Here is a 16,075-nt window from a genome sequence, read left to right as displayed (position 1 = left end):
AGGGGCTGGACTCTGTCTCAGTCTGGAGTTGCCCCTGGTGAGGGCGGCGGGCTGGGGTGGGTATTCTAATATCCCCGGCTTGCTGCCGGTACGCTGGGGTTTTTCCCAGTGGATGAGAGGGTTTGTTCCCTGCGCCTCAGGGTCGGGGAACGGGTCCTGACTGTCATCTGCGCTTATGCGCCGAGTAGCAGTTCAGAGTACCCAGCCTTCTTAGAGTCCCTGGGGGGGGTGCTGGAAGGTGCCCCACCTGGAGACTCTGTTGTCCTACTGGGAGACTTCAATGCTCACGTGGGTAACGACAGCGAGACCTGGAGGGGCGTGATTGGGAGGAACGGCCTCCCTGATCTGAACCCGAGTGGTGTTTTGTTATTGGACTTCTGTGCAAATCACAGTTTGGCCATAACGAACACCTTGTTCGAACATAAGAGTGTCCATAAGTGCACGTGGCACCAGGATGCTCTAGGCCGCAGGTCGATGATCGATTTTGTAATCGTATCACCAGACTTGCGACCATATGTTCTGGACACTCGGGTAAAGAGAGGGGTTGAGCTGTCAACTGATCACCACCTGGTGGTGAGTTGGATCAGGTGGCGGGGAGGGCGCTGGACAGACCCGGTGCACCTAAACGCGTGAGTGAGGGTGTGCTGGGAACGTCTAGCAGAGGCCCCAGTCCGCGAGATCTTCAACGCACACCTCCGGCAGAGCTTCAACAACATTCCGAGGGAGACGGGGACATTGAGTCCGAATGGACCATGTTCAGCGTCTCCATTGCCGGGCTGCTGCATTGAGCTGCGGCCGCAGGGTGGTTGGTGCCTGCCGTGGTGGTAATCCCCAACCAAATGGTGGACACCAGAGGTGAAGGGAGCCACCAGGCTGAAGAAGGAGTCCCATCGGGCTTGGTTAGCCTGTGGGACTCCAGAGGCAGCTGACAGGTATCGACAGGCCAAGCGGAATGCGGCTCGGGCAGTGGCTGAAGCAAAAACTCGGGTGTGGGAGGAGTTCGGAGAGGCCATGGAAAAAGACTTTCGGACTGCCTCGAAGAGATTCTGGCAAACCGTCAGGCGTCTCAGGAGGGGAAGCGGTGCTCTACCTGCACTGTGTATAGTGCTGGCGGTGCGCTGCTGACGTCGACTGAGAAAATTGTCAGGCGGTGGAAGGAATACTTGAGGACCTCCTTAATCCCACTGACACGTCTTCCGAGGAGGAAGCAGAGTCTGGGGATGAGGGAATGACCCGCCAATTTCTGGGGTCGAGGTCACTGAGGCAGTTAAACAACTCCTCGGTGGCAGAGCCCCTGGTGTTGATGAGGTCCGCCCGAGTTCCTGAAGGCTCTGGACGTTGTAGGGCTGTCCTGGTTGACACGCCTCTACAATGTTGCGTGGAGATCAGGGGCAGTACCCTGGACTGGCAGACCGGGGTGGTGGTCCCCATCTTTAAGAGGGGAGACCGGAGGGTGTGTTCCAACTACAGGGGATCACACTCCTCAGCCTCCCTGGGAAAGTCTATGCCAGGGTGCTGGAAAGGAGAGTTCGTCCGTCAGTCGAACCTCGGATACAGGAGGAACAATGCGGTTTTCGTCCTGGTCGCGGAACACTGGACCAGCTCTTTATCCTCTCGAGGATACTTGAGGGTGCATGGGAGTTTGCCCAACCAGTCTACATGTGTTTTGTGGACTTGGAGAAGGCATTCGACCGTGTCCCTCGGGGTGTCCTGTGGGAGGTGTTGCGGGAGTATGGGGTGTCTGGCCCACTGCTACGGGCCATTCGATCCCTATACAACCGTTGTAAGAGTTTGGTTCGCATTGCCGGCAATAAGTCGGACTTGTTTCCGGTGGGTGATGGGCTCCGCCAGGGCTGCCCTTTATCACCGATTCTGTTCATAATTTTATGGACAGGATTTCTAGGCGCAGCCAAGTGGCGGAGGGCTTCCACTTCGGTGGCCTCAGAATCTCATCTCTGCTTTTGCGGATGATGTGGTTCTGATGGCTTCATCGGTGGGGGCCTCCAGCTCGCACTGGAACGGTTCGCAGCCGAGTGTGAAGCAGCAGGAATGAGGATCAGCACCTCCAAATCTGAGGCCATGGTTCTCAGCCGGAAAAGGGTGGAGTGCCCACTCCGGGTCGGGGATGAGTTCCTGCCCCAAGTGGAGGAGTTCAAGTATCTCGGGGTCTTGTTCGCGAGTGATGGGAGAAGGGAGCCGGAGATCGACAGGCGGATTGGTGCTGCGGCTGCAGTGATGCGGACGCTGCACCGGTCCGTCGTGGTGAAGAGGGAGCTGAGTGTAAAAGCGAAGCTCTCAATTTACCGGTCGATCTCGTCCCGACCCTCACCTATGGCCACGAGCTGTGGGTAGTGACCGAAAGAACGAGATCGCGGATACAAGCGGCAGAAATGAGCTTCCTCCGAAGGGTGGCTGGCCTCTCCCTTAGAGATAGGGTGAGAAGTTCGGCCATCCGGGAGGGGCTCAGAGTAGAGCCGCTGCTCCTCCTCCACATCGAAAGGAGCCAGTTGAGGTGGTTCGGGCATCTGACAAGGATGCCCCTGGGCGCCTCCTGGGTGAGGTGTTCGGGCATGTCCCACCGGGAGGAGGCCCAGGGCAGACCCAGGACGCGCTGGAGAGATTATATCTCTCGCTGGCCTGGGAACGCCTTGGTGTTCCCCCGGATGAGCTGGAGGAGGTGGCTGGGGAGAGGGAGGTCTGGGCTTCTCTGCTTAGGCTGCTGCCCCCGCGACCCGACTTCGGATAAAGCGGATGAGGATGGATGGATGGATGGATCTTCTCCTGCCACATTTTGCCCTTCCACTAGACTTTCCATTGATATGCTTGGACACAGCACTCTGTGAACAGCCAGCCTCCTTAGCTATGAACTTTTGTGGCTTACCCATCATATGGAGGGTACCAATGATGCTCTCCAGTTGTCAAGTCTGCAGTCTTCCCCATATTGAACCTAACTGAGACAACTGGATCAAAGTGAACCAATTTAATGACACATGGGAAAACCTGTGCAGGTGCTTTGAGTTTCGTAGATGAGTTGTGTGTGACACTCAGTTTAAAACATTCATGCCCTGTAAAATTTGGGCTGATGTCTTCACAGTATTCTAATTTTTTGAAATCCTGTTTTCGTGGGTTTCATGGGCTGGAAGCCCAAATTATGTACAAATAAACAACTAAGTACTTGAAATTGTTTAAGTTGTGGGCCCTGAATCTATAATCTATGAAAGTTTAACGTTTTGAATGGAATTATGGAAATAAATCAACTTTTCCATGGTATTCTAATGTTTTGGAAAGGGTCTGTATATGTCTCAGTGTGTGTTGCAAGATCAGTTTATTTGCACAAACTTTAGACAGTTTAGATGTATTGCCCCTTAAACTAAAAAAGATGTTTCACCTGTGCCACGTGTTGTCCACCACAGAGTAAAAAGCATGTCATGGACGTAGGGCTGCAGTGCTTCCTGTTAGCTGAAGAACCATCTCCATCACTATTTTTTTCATCAGTAGTGAGCAGGTTCTTCAGCTTGACAGTACAATGCTGGTAGGAGAGTTTGTCTCCTGTGAGGCTCAAGAAAAAAGAATCAACGTCAGAGAGTTTTTCATGAGTCACTGGAGCTCATTGAGTGGGAGGTTATTATAAACCTGGTGTGAGACTTATTATGATGACGCACCTTGGTCTGTTATGATTTATTTAGTGACAGTTTCTGGTTCTCTGAACGTGAATTAGGCTTCCCCTCCTTACTCAGGTAAATGAAATTTACTCCAATGTTAATGAGCTGTGCAGTAAATTCAATCCAGCGTCGCAATAAAAGACCAAAATGCAAAAACCTAAGTATCCTCGGGAATTACACTCGAAAATGAAGCTTCAAAAATAGCATCTGTTGATGGCGGTGTGTAGCAGTGTCAGCGCGATGACACTGGTTTTTCTGAATTTTCTTCTTCCCTTATTACAACCAGCACCACCGCTTTTAATTTCTCCTCTCAGAAAAGACTCTGATCATTCATTAACAGGATCTGGAAGGCTTTCAAACAGTGAAACACTCCAGTTTCACAGTTGTAACAAGCCCGACCACCACCACCCTCTGGCCTAATGACTCAAATATGCACAGCAGCAGATGTTCTCTTTGAAACCAGAGAGGATTGGAGAGCCAGTTTTGCCTGTTGTCTGTTAATAAACATTGTCTTTGATGGGAGGCCTCCCACTGATCCCTCACGACCAGCTGAACTCTCCGGCTAAAAGATAAAATCAAATCTCAGCACACTGTGAAAAAGGGCCCACTCAGATCAGTGTCTTTCTGTGTGTGTGTGTGTGTGTGTGTGTGTGTGTGTGTGTGTGTGTGTGTGTGTGTGTGTGTGTGTGTGTGTGTGTGTGTGTGTCAGGTTGAACAGCAGAGAGTGTAGACCCCGGCTGAGACACATGATCATCACCTGATCTGCGTGCGTTGCTCCAAGAGGCAGCGGCTCTGCAGTGAAGGAGACCGAAATGAATAAATAACTCGTATCCAAGGATACCGAGGGAGGATGATGAGTAAGTCAATTTGCATAAGCTTCTGGGGAAAGTTTGCTTCCAAAGATACCTACTGTATACAGTCTCTTAGTTTGCTAAGCTGCCCAGAGGTATTTGAAGCTCTGCATCTGATAATCACCATGTTTAACTCCTTTCAGTTCATCCGTGGAGTCGAAAGCCTTCGCAGTCTGTTTCCCTACATTGATTAGAAGGCAAAAAAAGGGCAAGCTGTCCTTTTAAGACCAGTCCACGATGCACAGAGCGATACGGAGGTGAAATATTTATACCTTAGCATAATTGCCAACCGACACAAGGTGGAACAGCTTGGATTATTTATATAGTGTCTGATTTTTTTTATTTTTTTTTTAGGCCAATCGCCCTGTCTTGCTTGCCACTGCATGAATGACACAGACTGCCTGTGGTGTCTGAGTTAAGTGTCCATAAAGGCTTGCTTCATGAATTATAAGGAGATGTAAAGTGCACAACTCACATTAGGTGTAACACATGGGGTGATGCTCGTGGTGAGGAAATATGAGCTGAGGAGACTTTAATACAGAAATGTCACAACATGCACACATTTCACCAGAAAGGTTGAGTTGTTTAAATTCTTTTTAAGCACCTTGAGGCAACTGTTGTTGTGACTTGGCACTATATAAATAAAATTGAATTGAATTGAAATGAAATGAAGGAGCCTATGAGGAGGGATCTAGCTCTAATTTTCCTCACCCAGGAAGAATCCTAGTCAGGTGCCCAAACTACCTCAACTGGCTCCTTTTGATGAGGAGGAGCAGCAGCTCCAGTCTCAGCCTCTCTCAGAGGTCTGAACTCCTAATCTTATCTCAAAGGGAGAAACCAGCCATCCTTCGGAAAAAGCTAATTTCTCCAAGTTGTATTTGTGACTCGTTGTTTTGGTCACTACACGGAGCTCGTGACCTCAGGTGAAGGTAGGGATGTAGATCAAGAGCTTAATTTTTATTCTCAGCTCTCAGACCAATCCAGCATCCACATCACTGCAACTGTGACCCCAGTCCATCTGTTCATTTCCAGCTCCTCTCTCCCTTCACTCGTGAACGATACCACAAGATACTTAAACACCCCCACCTGACCCTGAGTGGGCACTCCACTTCACTAAGAACCATGATTTGGCCCCAGATTTGGAGGTCCTGATTCTCAGCTTCAAACCGCCCCAGAGGCAGCTGGAAACAACCACCTGATGAAGCCAACAGCACCATATCATCTGCAAAAAGCAGAGTAAAAATTTGAGACCAACAAAGTGGAAGCCTTTCATCACCTGGCTACGCCCAGAAATTTTGTCCATAGACCCTATGAACAGAATAGATGAAAAAAGCCAGCCCTGGCAGAGTCGATACCCACCAGGAAAAAGTCAGACTTTTTGCTGGCATTGCGGACAAAGCCCCTGGAACGGTTTTACAGGAACCGGACACCTCATACTCCCAATTCAAACCCCAGACGACAATCCAAGGGACATAGGTGAACGTCTTATCCTACTCAAAAAAGGATACAGAGGAAGCCAGAGTACCCAGAGAGAACCAATGCAAACACAGGGAGAACATGCAAACTCCACACAGCAAAGCCCCGGCCAGATGGTGGAGTCGAAGTCCGGACCTTCTTGCGGTCACGGAAGGCTAATCACTGCACCACCGTGCTGCCCTACACTATTATTTTATTTAGGTTCATTTTAAATACAAAAAACTAGAAAAGTAGTTAAGAGGACGGACAGACTGATGGATTGATGGACTCTGCACAACCCTTTGGTGGTAAAAGCAGTGGTTGGTTCTTCCAAAGAGTAGCCTCTCTGCTACATCTACAATGAGAAGTGATAGTTGTGCAGTGTTGGGAAATGTACTGTTTTTACCTTTTACCAATGTGGGAGAGGCTGTTATGCTTGTATCCAGACCTGAGATGGCTGAGATGAGCATATTATTCATATCCCTCCTCACTCGTATGGTAGAGAGGCAAGACCAGGAAAAACGGTTTTTGAGAGCAGGGCTCTATACTGTAAATTAGCTTTTGTACATGTAGTGTTTCATGTCCACTTTATGTAGAAAAACAAATGAGTTGTTAACCCCAAAGAAGTCCCTCAGCAAGATCAGTGACACAGCAATAGCAACACTTCTTAAAATCTGAAATGTGGGGCTAATTTAAACCACCGCAAACTTCTGGTCATACGAGAATAGGACAGGTTTACCAACAAAGACTGTGAGTCTACTGAATTAAGGAAGGATTTACTTTATTTCTAATCACTTGCAAGAGGAAGAAGAAATATCAGTGCTTACAAAAAACCCAACTAAAATTAAATACAGCAGTAACAGGAAGGCTGTTTAACATGCTGTTCATTTACATTTTACATATGACAGCCTGTAATGTATTGCCTTCATTTGGGGTGAGATTGAATAGTGAGGTTATGTAATCATATTGTGTTGTGTGATCAGGTTCACCCAGTCAAAGGGCGCCTTATTCCTCTCATCAAAACAGGGAACATCGGAGTCCTGGATCAGTCACGTTGCACCATACCGACATGCACCACACTGAAGCCCACACTCTCCCTCCATGACTCTCACCAGCTGAATTTTAGACTTCTGTATCGATGAGTATGTGGGCAGCTGGTGAGCTGGCATCATGCAGATACTGCTCAGAGCAGAAAATGGGAGCTTTGTGAACGTATATAATCAGCGTGGAGCAACTTTTGGCTTTTAAAATGAGAGGTAAACGATGTTGGGAAGCTCTTTGCCTCTTAAAGCCTCGACCTGGCGTGCAAGCCTCCCCACTCCCACATTCGTTCACCTGCCTTTCCTCACCATCATCTCTCTACAGCCTCTATCCTCTTCTTTCTCATCCTTCCTCCTCCTCCCTTGTGTCTATTTTTGTCATCTTACTTGGGGGGTGGGTGGGGGTGAAGGGGTGGTCATTGACAGAAGTGTGGTGGCTTCACCCCCCCGTCCCCAGCCATCCATCCATTCTCCTCCATCCTCCTCCCATCTCACCCTGCCGTTACAGTTGCCGTGGTCCTCCTGCCCCTGCAACACCCCCGCTAAGCTCACGCGGTTAGTACAGTCTGCCTGTGCTCTCTCCTTATAAGGGCAAAATACATTGACAAAGGCAGAGAGAAGGGGATGTACCAGCACAGGCTGGCAGATAGGGGGACAGCGGCTCAAAAGGAGGAAAAGAAAGAAAAAAAGAGGCAGAGAGAGAGAGAGAGATGATGTAAAGGCAGAGAAGCAGAGATTAGGAAACAGTGAACAAGGAGAAGGAGTGATGAAGATGGCCAGAGAGCGAGGGCGACGGGCGATTGTGTGATAAGAACAGGGCTTAACCTGAAGCTTTCAGAGCTTTTGAAAGCAAACAGCAACATTTTTAAAAGGAGGGTATAGCTGTCAATCAATTTTCAGGCTCGTGCAGGTTTTTCTGCCTTTGTCCCACTGCGCAACAGGAAAAAACATCACAGTTTAGACACGATCTATTACAATTGACTCACTGAAGATGGCTAAGAGCTAATAGCTCCTCAGAATTAAATATTTCTATATTAGCCTGCCTTTAGATTTCTAAAAGTAGCTTCTGAAAAACTGCCAATGCAAACATTTACCCAAAGACTCCTGTAATACCTCTACTCATCAATGTGTTTCCAACATCACAGTATCAGTTAAATAAACCATTAATGTACTAAAACAGTGGAACATTTACAGTATGCTAATATTTGCTTTACATGTGTGAATTATTACAGGAGGCAGCCCTACACATTACTGTCCACTCTTTATTCATCTTATTGTACCCTGTTACTGCAGGTTTGCCCTTGTGTATTGTAGCGACAATTTTGTACCTTGATATCCAAAACCAGATGCTTTAAAAAGGTACAAAGTAGTGTTCAGGAGTATCTGTGAATCTGTTTTATATATTTTTACTCATTTATTCCTTTAGAAATGGACTGGCATGTGTACAGAGCTTTTCTAGTCTGATTTTCAAAGGAAAATTATAAAAACTTAAAATCTAGGAGCAAAAAACAATTTCTAGTTTAAAATTTCTTTTTGTATTTGGGCATCTCCTGGTAGGGTGGCACGGTGGAACAGTGGTTTGCACTGTCGCCTCACAGCAGAAGGTCCTGTGATTGAATTCTTGGGTTCTCTCTCGGCTGTCCACAAACATGCATGTTAGCTATTAGCGTTACAAATTTGCAAATCCAATTTACATCACTAATGACAGTTAGGATTAACCAAGAATTTAGCTAACTTAATACTCAGACAACATCACTGGCCAGCTCATGATGATTACATCATGCACCTTTAAATCTAGTGGAAACAATACAATTATATACATTTCACTCTTGCTGGGAAACACGTACCTTTTTTTAATACTTGAAAGAGTAGGGGAGACCGGGGATAGTTGTAACGTGGGTCAGTTGTAACACTTCCAATTTCTCCAATCAGGGCTAAGTTTCAAATGATGTGACTCATCCTGTGCATGCCCAATTCAGTTCTGCTATCACATGTGAAAAATCAGCACATTTTGTCAAACACAGACAATTTAACACGAAAAAAAGTAATTTGTATGCCAAAAAGTAAGTTTTTCTACTTTATTTCAATTTCTAATAGCATTATCTGCTTTGCAGTTAAACTCATCAATCTTAAATTATGTTATTTGTATGTCTATGGGGATATATTCTGTGTAGGTCTTTAGTGCTAATGTTTTAGCCGTTGGCTGTAATCTTAGCTAGTTCATGGCTATAGGAGTCTGGGTGAGTTGTAACAGCAACAGTCTGGGTTAGTTGTAACAATAATGCAGATGTTACAACTTACCACACTATTACTTTAACTTATATTAAACAAGTTGGGGCAACGACATCAGCAGAGGTCGCCTTTGTATATGCAGTTAATGCCATTGGCAACACAATTCCTCCACTGTTTGTGTTCCCACACATACATTATGCAGACCACTGTGTCAGAGATGGACCAGTAGGAAGTATTGGTAGTGGAAATAAATCAGGATGGGTGCAAGAAACAGATTTCCTCATCTTTCTGAAGCACTTTGCAAACCACACCAAGGTAAGCCATGATAAAAAGTAATGGAATTGCGATGCTGGTGAACAACTACATTTTTTTAGCTTCATTGTTATGTTCAAAATTGGTGCAAGAGTTGTAGGTTATAATGCCCACTGAGCCAATGAGGCCAAACTCAAGGAAGACCAACCAAAATTAATCAAATATTCAGTTGCAGAAAATTCCATAATTTGTCTTTTTTGGGGGTTGGAATATGTTCAAAAGCTAGATTTCTGCATTCTGTCACACACACACACACATAGCTACATAAATGGCTCTATGTGCATTCATGTGTTGAATAAACAAAGATTACACGTTAATGTTTTGTTAGTACCCTTATTTCATTGTGTTACATTTCACCTCAGGATATGTTACAACTAACCCAGACTATGGGGTTAATTGTAACATTTCACTCTTTGTGTTTGAGACCATACCATGCAATGGGTAATTGTGCTGCAGAGAAAATAGCTGCACTATTTAATAGCTGAGACATGTAAATACTTTGCATTACATTTTGAATCCACTACCTTAAAAGAGCTCCAAGCTACAGACAGAAATGTCAAAAATGTTACAACTATCCCCGGTCTCCCCTACACATAATTGCCTTCCAGTCCAGTATTTATCCCTAGGTGTAGCAAGTACCTGTAGGGACACTTAATCCTATTTCTGAGTGCGTGACAAAACAGTCATATTGTGCGAATACGAGTATTTGATTCCAAACTTTCATATTTTTCCATAGCTCATGAAATATGTGTATCCTACAAGACAAAATCCTTTCAGTGGAAGTCATTTATTATCCCCACAGGGCTACAACAGAAACTTTTATGAGCTTGTAATCAGACCCACTGTTTAGGAACTTTAACAAGTAATCAGCATTTAATAATCAACATCCCTTTCCTCCCACGTTCTTACTATGTAAGTCTGATCACTTTATTCATTTCTTGTAAACGAGGAAAAGTTATACTTGTGTGTCTGAGTTGCTGACAAAAACACTTGGACGTCAGCTATGAGTGCATGTGTATGTGTCCTTGTATATGCAACCCACTCAAATCTTACTTATCTCACCATTAGAATAAAAATCACTGGAATTTGAAGGTAGGAAGAAAGGATTTACAGACTGTGTGGTGAAGTATGATAGTATGATGTTACTACCACAGGCTACAATTCCTCCACTATTTCGTTCTGTGCTAATTATCTCCTTGGCCCAGTCATGTTAACAGCTTGATCGCACGTCATATTCAGGTCACACGTAACACCATGTTGTACTTTGTGCAGTCAAACTCTTCTAGTACCTTAGAATATAAGGCTGGTAAATTCTCCAGGGTGTACCGCACATTTTGCCCTTCGAGTCTAAAGTGGATAAGCAGAAGAAGGATGGATGGATGGATTTCCTGAATCCTGAAAGGATGCATGACTGTGGCTCCCTCTAGGACTCTAGGACCCTCTAGGACAGCATGTATCAGACGTGTACTGTTAGAAAGACTGAATTCCTGAGTTTCACGTGTTTGCTGGTAGGTAGCATAACAGCAGCTGTGACTGCAGTCACTCCTGACATGCTCATAAAAGTATTGGGACACATGCCATGTGTCCAGAGCGGGACACACTGAGCACTTATGAACAGTGTAATTTTGTATGTAAAACATTATATTCAGACATGTATTTTAGTTTAGTTTATTTCCTCCACAATTATGTAATCCTTTTTATGGGACAGTGCAAAAAAAAAAAAAAAAATTCACATAATCCACCATGAGATGTTCACAAAAATAAATAAAAATTAGAAATCTCCTTCCAGAAGCTACATTAACCCCTACAACATCACTAACTCCTGACACCTCTCAAAGCTCCTCCCTTGCTGCCACAAACATTTTAGAGGCTGAGCAGTGACACCTGAGCACAGCTTAATGTGTAAAATCACTGGATTGCTTCTTGCTTGTCAAATCCTGCTGCACACATTACCCACAAGCCACTTCTTAAAATGGGGGGAAATTGAGTTTTTCCACTCTTGTGCTTGTGTAAGTGCGTTGGGGCGTTTGTGCACGAGTACCAGCACGTGCATTGGTTTTGTTGGTTCAGCTGGGGCATTTAGCAACATCACACTTCCCATGTAGCAGGAGGCCTGGTCTTCCTGCGAGGACTGTGCAGGTGCTAATTGGCTCTGAAGCTTCTGAATGGAGGTGCCTGCCATGAATGGAGTGAGTGCGTTAAGCCCGGGGTCATGGGGGGGTCAGCATGTGTACTGTACATCAGGTGTGTCAGCATTGCGACAGACTGCATAAACACACCTCTTCTCCCGTACACACTGGTATCGGTTTCACTTGAGTTAAGTAAACCCTCCCGCATGGAGGGATGGCACCCCTTTGGGAATGATGCAGAAAAAGAGATGCAAATCCATTTAGTCACAGGTCCCTAAGTGGAGTAGAAGGCAGACGTGAGGAGGGGGAAGGAATTAAACCAACACAACAGTCGGCTGCTAAGTGTGTCAGCGTTTATGAACTGAGGAGGGCGGGGAGCTGGTTGATGGCGTAGGGTTTGTGTTTCTTTAGGGGTATAATCAGTATGACTGATCGCCGCTTGATAATGTATTGCAACCTGTGGGCAATGGTTCATTCACTCTGAGTAATTCCCCAATGGGGCCAAAACTCAAACCCACCCTAAAGCCCACACAAATAAGTCGATCTTAGAAGAGGAGAAAATATCAGATGAATAAACAGGAGCTTGATTCAGAGTTTGGAGATAAGCCAGTGCTCATCATCTCTTCTCTCAGAAAATCTAACAGTCCTATCTCTCCATCGGGTCTCTGAATTGACATTTCCCTTGAAGAAATTAGAGAACTAAAACTATCGAGGAGGAGATGAGACTTGATAACTCTCCCTGCTGTGTCAGTTATGTAAAAAGAGCCCGTGATATAACCCAAGAGGAGAGGTGGAGATCGGGGAGAGAGTGAACTGAAGGACAAGCAAGAACGAGGTCACGGGTTTGCAGTGATGGAGGCTTGATGACAAGATGATTATGTACAGATATATAAACACATACTGAGAGTGGCAGCAGCAGCACAGAAGCAAAATATTTGTAATTAAGAACATAGTTCAGTGGAGAGCTGACAAACAAAAAGCATGTAAGAAAAAAATTGAAAATATTACTATTTATTTATTTAAAATAGTTTATATATATATGTATATATGTATATATAGTATTGTTTTAAATAATTTTATTTGATATAGTTTTTATACCATGGATGGATGGATGGATGGATGGATATCTTCCATGTGTCTTAATAGCCATAAACAAAAAGTGTATGGCTAATTTGCACTGAGCGAATTAACCTTCCATACATGGGTTGACTTGGTCTGCAACGACATTTGGGTTGGTGGCGTATGTCAAAACACATACATGAATAACAGGAACCAGTATACTTGGGCTACAATCTCCACTTTACGATTCAATGGGTTTAATGTTGCAGCTATAAGATTAAATTCACATCTTTTCAAATGTAATCTGGATTTTATTGTATTTCATTCTTGTTTGACCTAATTAAATCATTCCAGTTAAAGCTAATAAAAAAATTAAGGGGTTCACAACCTCGTGGAAAGTAGAAAATCAAATAATACTTCTACCATTTCTACCTTTTTCTGGTTTATAAGTGTGTGTATTTTATAACACTCTATTTAAGCTAAGATAAGATAAGCTCTAGTTAAGCTAAGATGTTAGCTAAAACGTTAGCTTGTTGATAACATATTTTAGCTTTTTTTAATTTGTTTTTGTTTGTTGTGGATGGGGGTGGGGGACAAAACAAAAACAAATTTTTGTAATTTGTCAATCTCATCTGTTTAAAATTCTTCTGAATTGTTTGCCGCTAGCCTGTCTCATTAGCTAGCTTGGCTCTTTACCTAGCAGCATAGTAGAGGTGGTGATTTTGATTTTAGATTAGATTAGATTAGATTAGATAGATTATATAGATTATATAAAACTTTATTAATCCCTCTGGTGGGTTCCTCAGGGAAATTCAGTGATTATAAGGTTATGTACATTTTTGGGGGTTATTGTATGGTGAAAACAAAACTGCCATAAATGTGTGTGTGCACAGCAAACATAGTTAACGTGAAATAATAAAACAGGTAATTCAAAAGTAAAACAAAAGTCTGACCCTCTTATTCACTTTAAATTTGTGGAGAAAGAATCTAATTTACGCTTGTAAAATCTTCAGAGTCTGAATCTGGTTGAAAAAGCCATGTTGACTCATTCTGTGGGCCAAATTGTTAAGAGATCTTTGTTTAGCTTTAGGGGTCAACAGTGCTTTACTCAGGATGACAGTTGATGCTAACTTTGAGAGCAGTGGCTCAGATCGTCATGTGGCACACATTTGGGTTAGGCTGTGACCAAACCGTCACCGGGTAAGAGAAATGGGTAAATACAATATTTGTGTATGAGTGTTCATCTGAATCAGTGCCAGCAGGGGAAGCTGCAGGGCTGGGGGGATGGGGTGTCCCAGAAATTGGCAATTGCCCCCCTCCTCGCCATCCACATGGTTAGTGTCAGACGAGAAAGGGAGCAGAGAAAGGGATGGAGAGATGCCAGCGTGTCTTCCCCCTTGGCACCCAGATGATCCTCGTGGTCTGCATGCTGCACCCTCTTTGTGCAGATCCACTTTAAACACTATCAGCTGAAAACAGATCCTGGATTAATGCGGCTTTAGTGCATGCACGTTCCTTGTATAGTGCATAAGAGTAACGACTCCACTACATGCTCTTCACTGTGTGCGTCTAGACTGGAGTTTCCCTCCACTTTCCCCCGAGGCTGAGCTGATTAACAGTTACGGGGAACAACACAACGCATGATAATGTGAATTATAATGGACCGATGGAGTTGGCCTTTGGCCCCGTGCTCCATATGAGGACAGTGGCACAGTAATGGTGTGCGTGCGCCCTGCAGGGACAGGCCAGACAAAGACAAAGCCATGCCAGGCTAATCTAAGTGGAAAGAACATACAAGGCCTTAAGGGTGTGTGTATAGATTCCCAACATGGTCTATAAACACAGACTAGTATGAGGATATTAGTTTATTTTGAACTGCAGATATGCTCAGGCCTGCCACTGTACACAAATTAGGGCAGTGAGGTTATTTCTTGGCTTTAGCTTTCATAATGTTAAGCTTAAAAAATGAACAGCAGCTTCAAAAACACTGCATTTTTCTGTTTCCTGGAAGACAGATATTTCACATGTTATGTCAGTGTGGTCAGAGTGTTTGGTTTTGGCAGCAGCCAAAGCAGTTATTGGCCCTTTTCGGTCCTCGCTCGTCTCCTTTCAGTGGCCAGCTGTCTACTCCCTGTGCCCAACACACTGGGCAGAAATATACAGTGCAGTGAACTGGAAGCGAACACACACCCTGATTGTGAGATTAGAGGTGAAGAGGTCAGGCTATTTTCTCTGGATTCTTCTTTGTGTCTCCGGTCCAAACACGCTCACATAAAGCGAAACAGAGGGAGAGAGACGGAGTTTGTCTCCTTTCACCTCGTCTGTCACTCAGCAAATTGGACTCCCGTTTGGTGTGCGGTGTCCAACCGGACGGAGCTGTAAAACATGGAGCTGACAGCTGAAGGATACTAATGAGATTCTCTTATTCTCAAACTCCTCCTCTCTTTTTTCCCCTTTTCTTTAAATGCTGCATAGAGATTAAAACCGAAGACTGTGGAAGGCTCAAACCCTGGTTTCATGATCTTAAGCTTGATGTTTCAGGAGTTCGCAACTATGAAGACCCATGATTGTTGTTTTTTTCTAACAGAAATATCATCCATCTAAGCTTTAATCGTGTTAAAATGTATATACTTTGGTTTAAAATGTAAATGCGGAGATATAGCAATAACCAGGACTCCTCTGAGGGTTATTTTTCCATCCCAGACACTTCGCACTCTGTCCAGAACTTATGTGAATTTCTCCCGTCTGGCAGGCGCTAAAGAGCTCCGAAACAGGCTGACACAAGAACTGCTTCTTCCCACAGGACATCACACTCATAAACAGTTCAGTGTGTGAACGTGTCCCAGGGTTATTCTAGTTTCGTCTCTTTGTTTTATATTAGATTTTTACTTCATTTTGAATTTTTGCTCAGTTTAGTTTCACTTCAGTTTGTATTAGTTTTACTTTTAGTCTTTCTAATCATCATAGTAATTTGTGGAAAAGTAAGCAGTACTAAAAGGAAACAGCTGGAGAAACAATTTGCAACTAATCGGGTTAAGTGGCAACAGGTGAGTAACATGAGTAAAGATGGGTAAAGTTCACGATCTGCCAAAAAAAAATAAAATAAAATATGTGTCAAAGATCGTAAAAAAATAATGTGCTTCAACCTTAAATTGCAGAGACTTTGAATACCTCGTCAACTGCAGTAAATAACATCATCAGGGGACAGAGGACGCTACACCTCGTGGTAAACATGGCCCAGTACAAACTTTATAAAGACTTGTTTCTGCCATCAAATGAAAAATGACTTTAATCGTTTACTTAGAGTTTTAAGTTTTCTCAGTTAAAACATGTCA

Source organism: Oreochromis aureus, linkage group 22 (assembly GCF_013358895.1).
Source record: "Oreochromis aureus strain Israel breed Guangdong linkage group 22, ZZ_aureus, whole genome shotgun sequence".
NCBI lineage: Eukaryota > Metazoa > Chordata > Actinopteri > Cichliformes > Cichlidae > Oreochromis > Oreochromis aureus.
The sequence above is the reverse complement of the archived record's forward strand: the minus strand, read 5'-3'. Positions refer to the sequence as shown.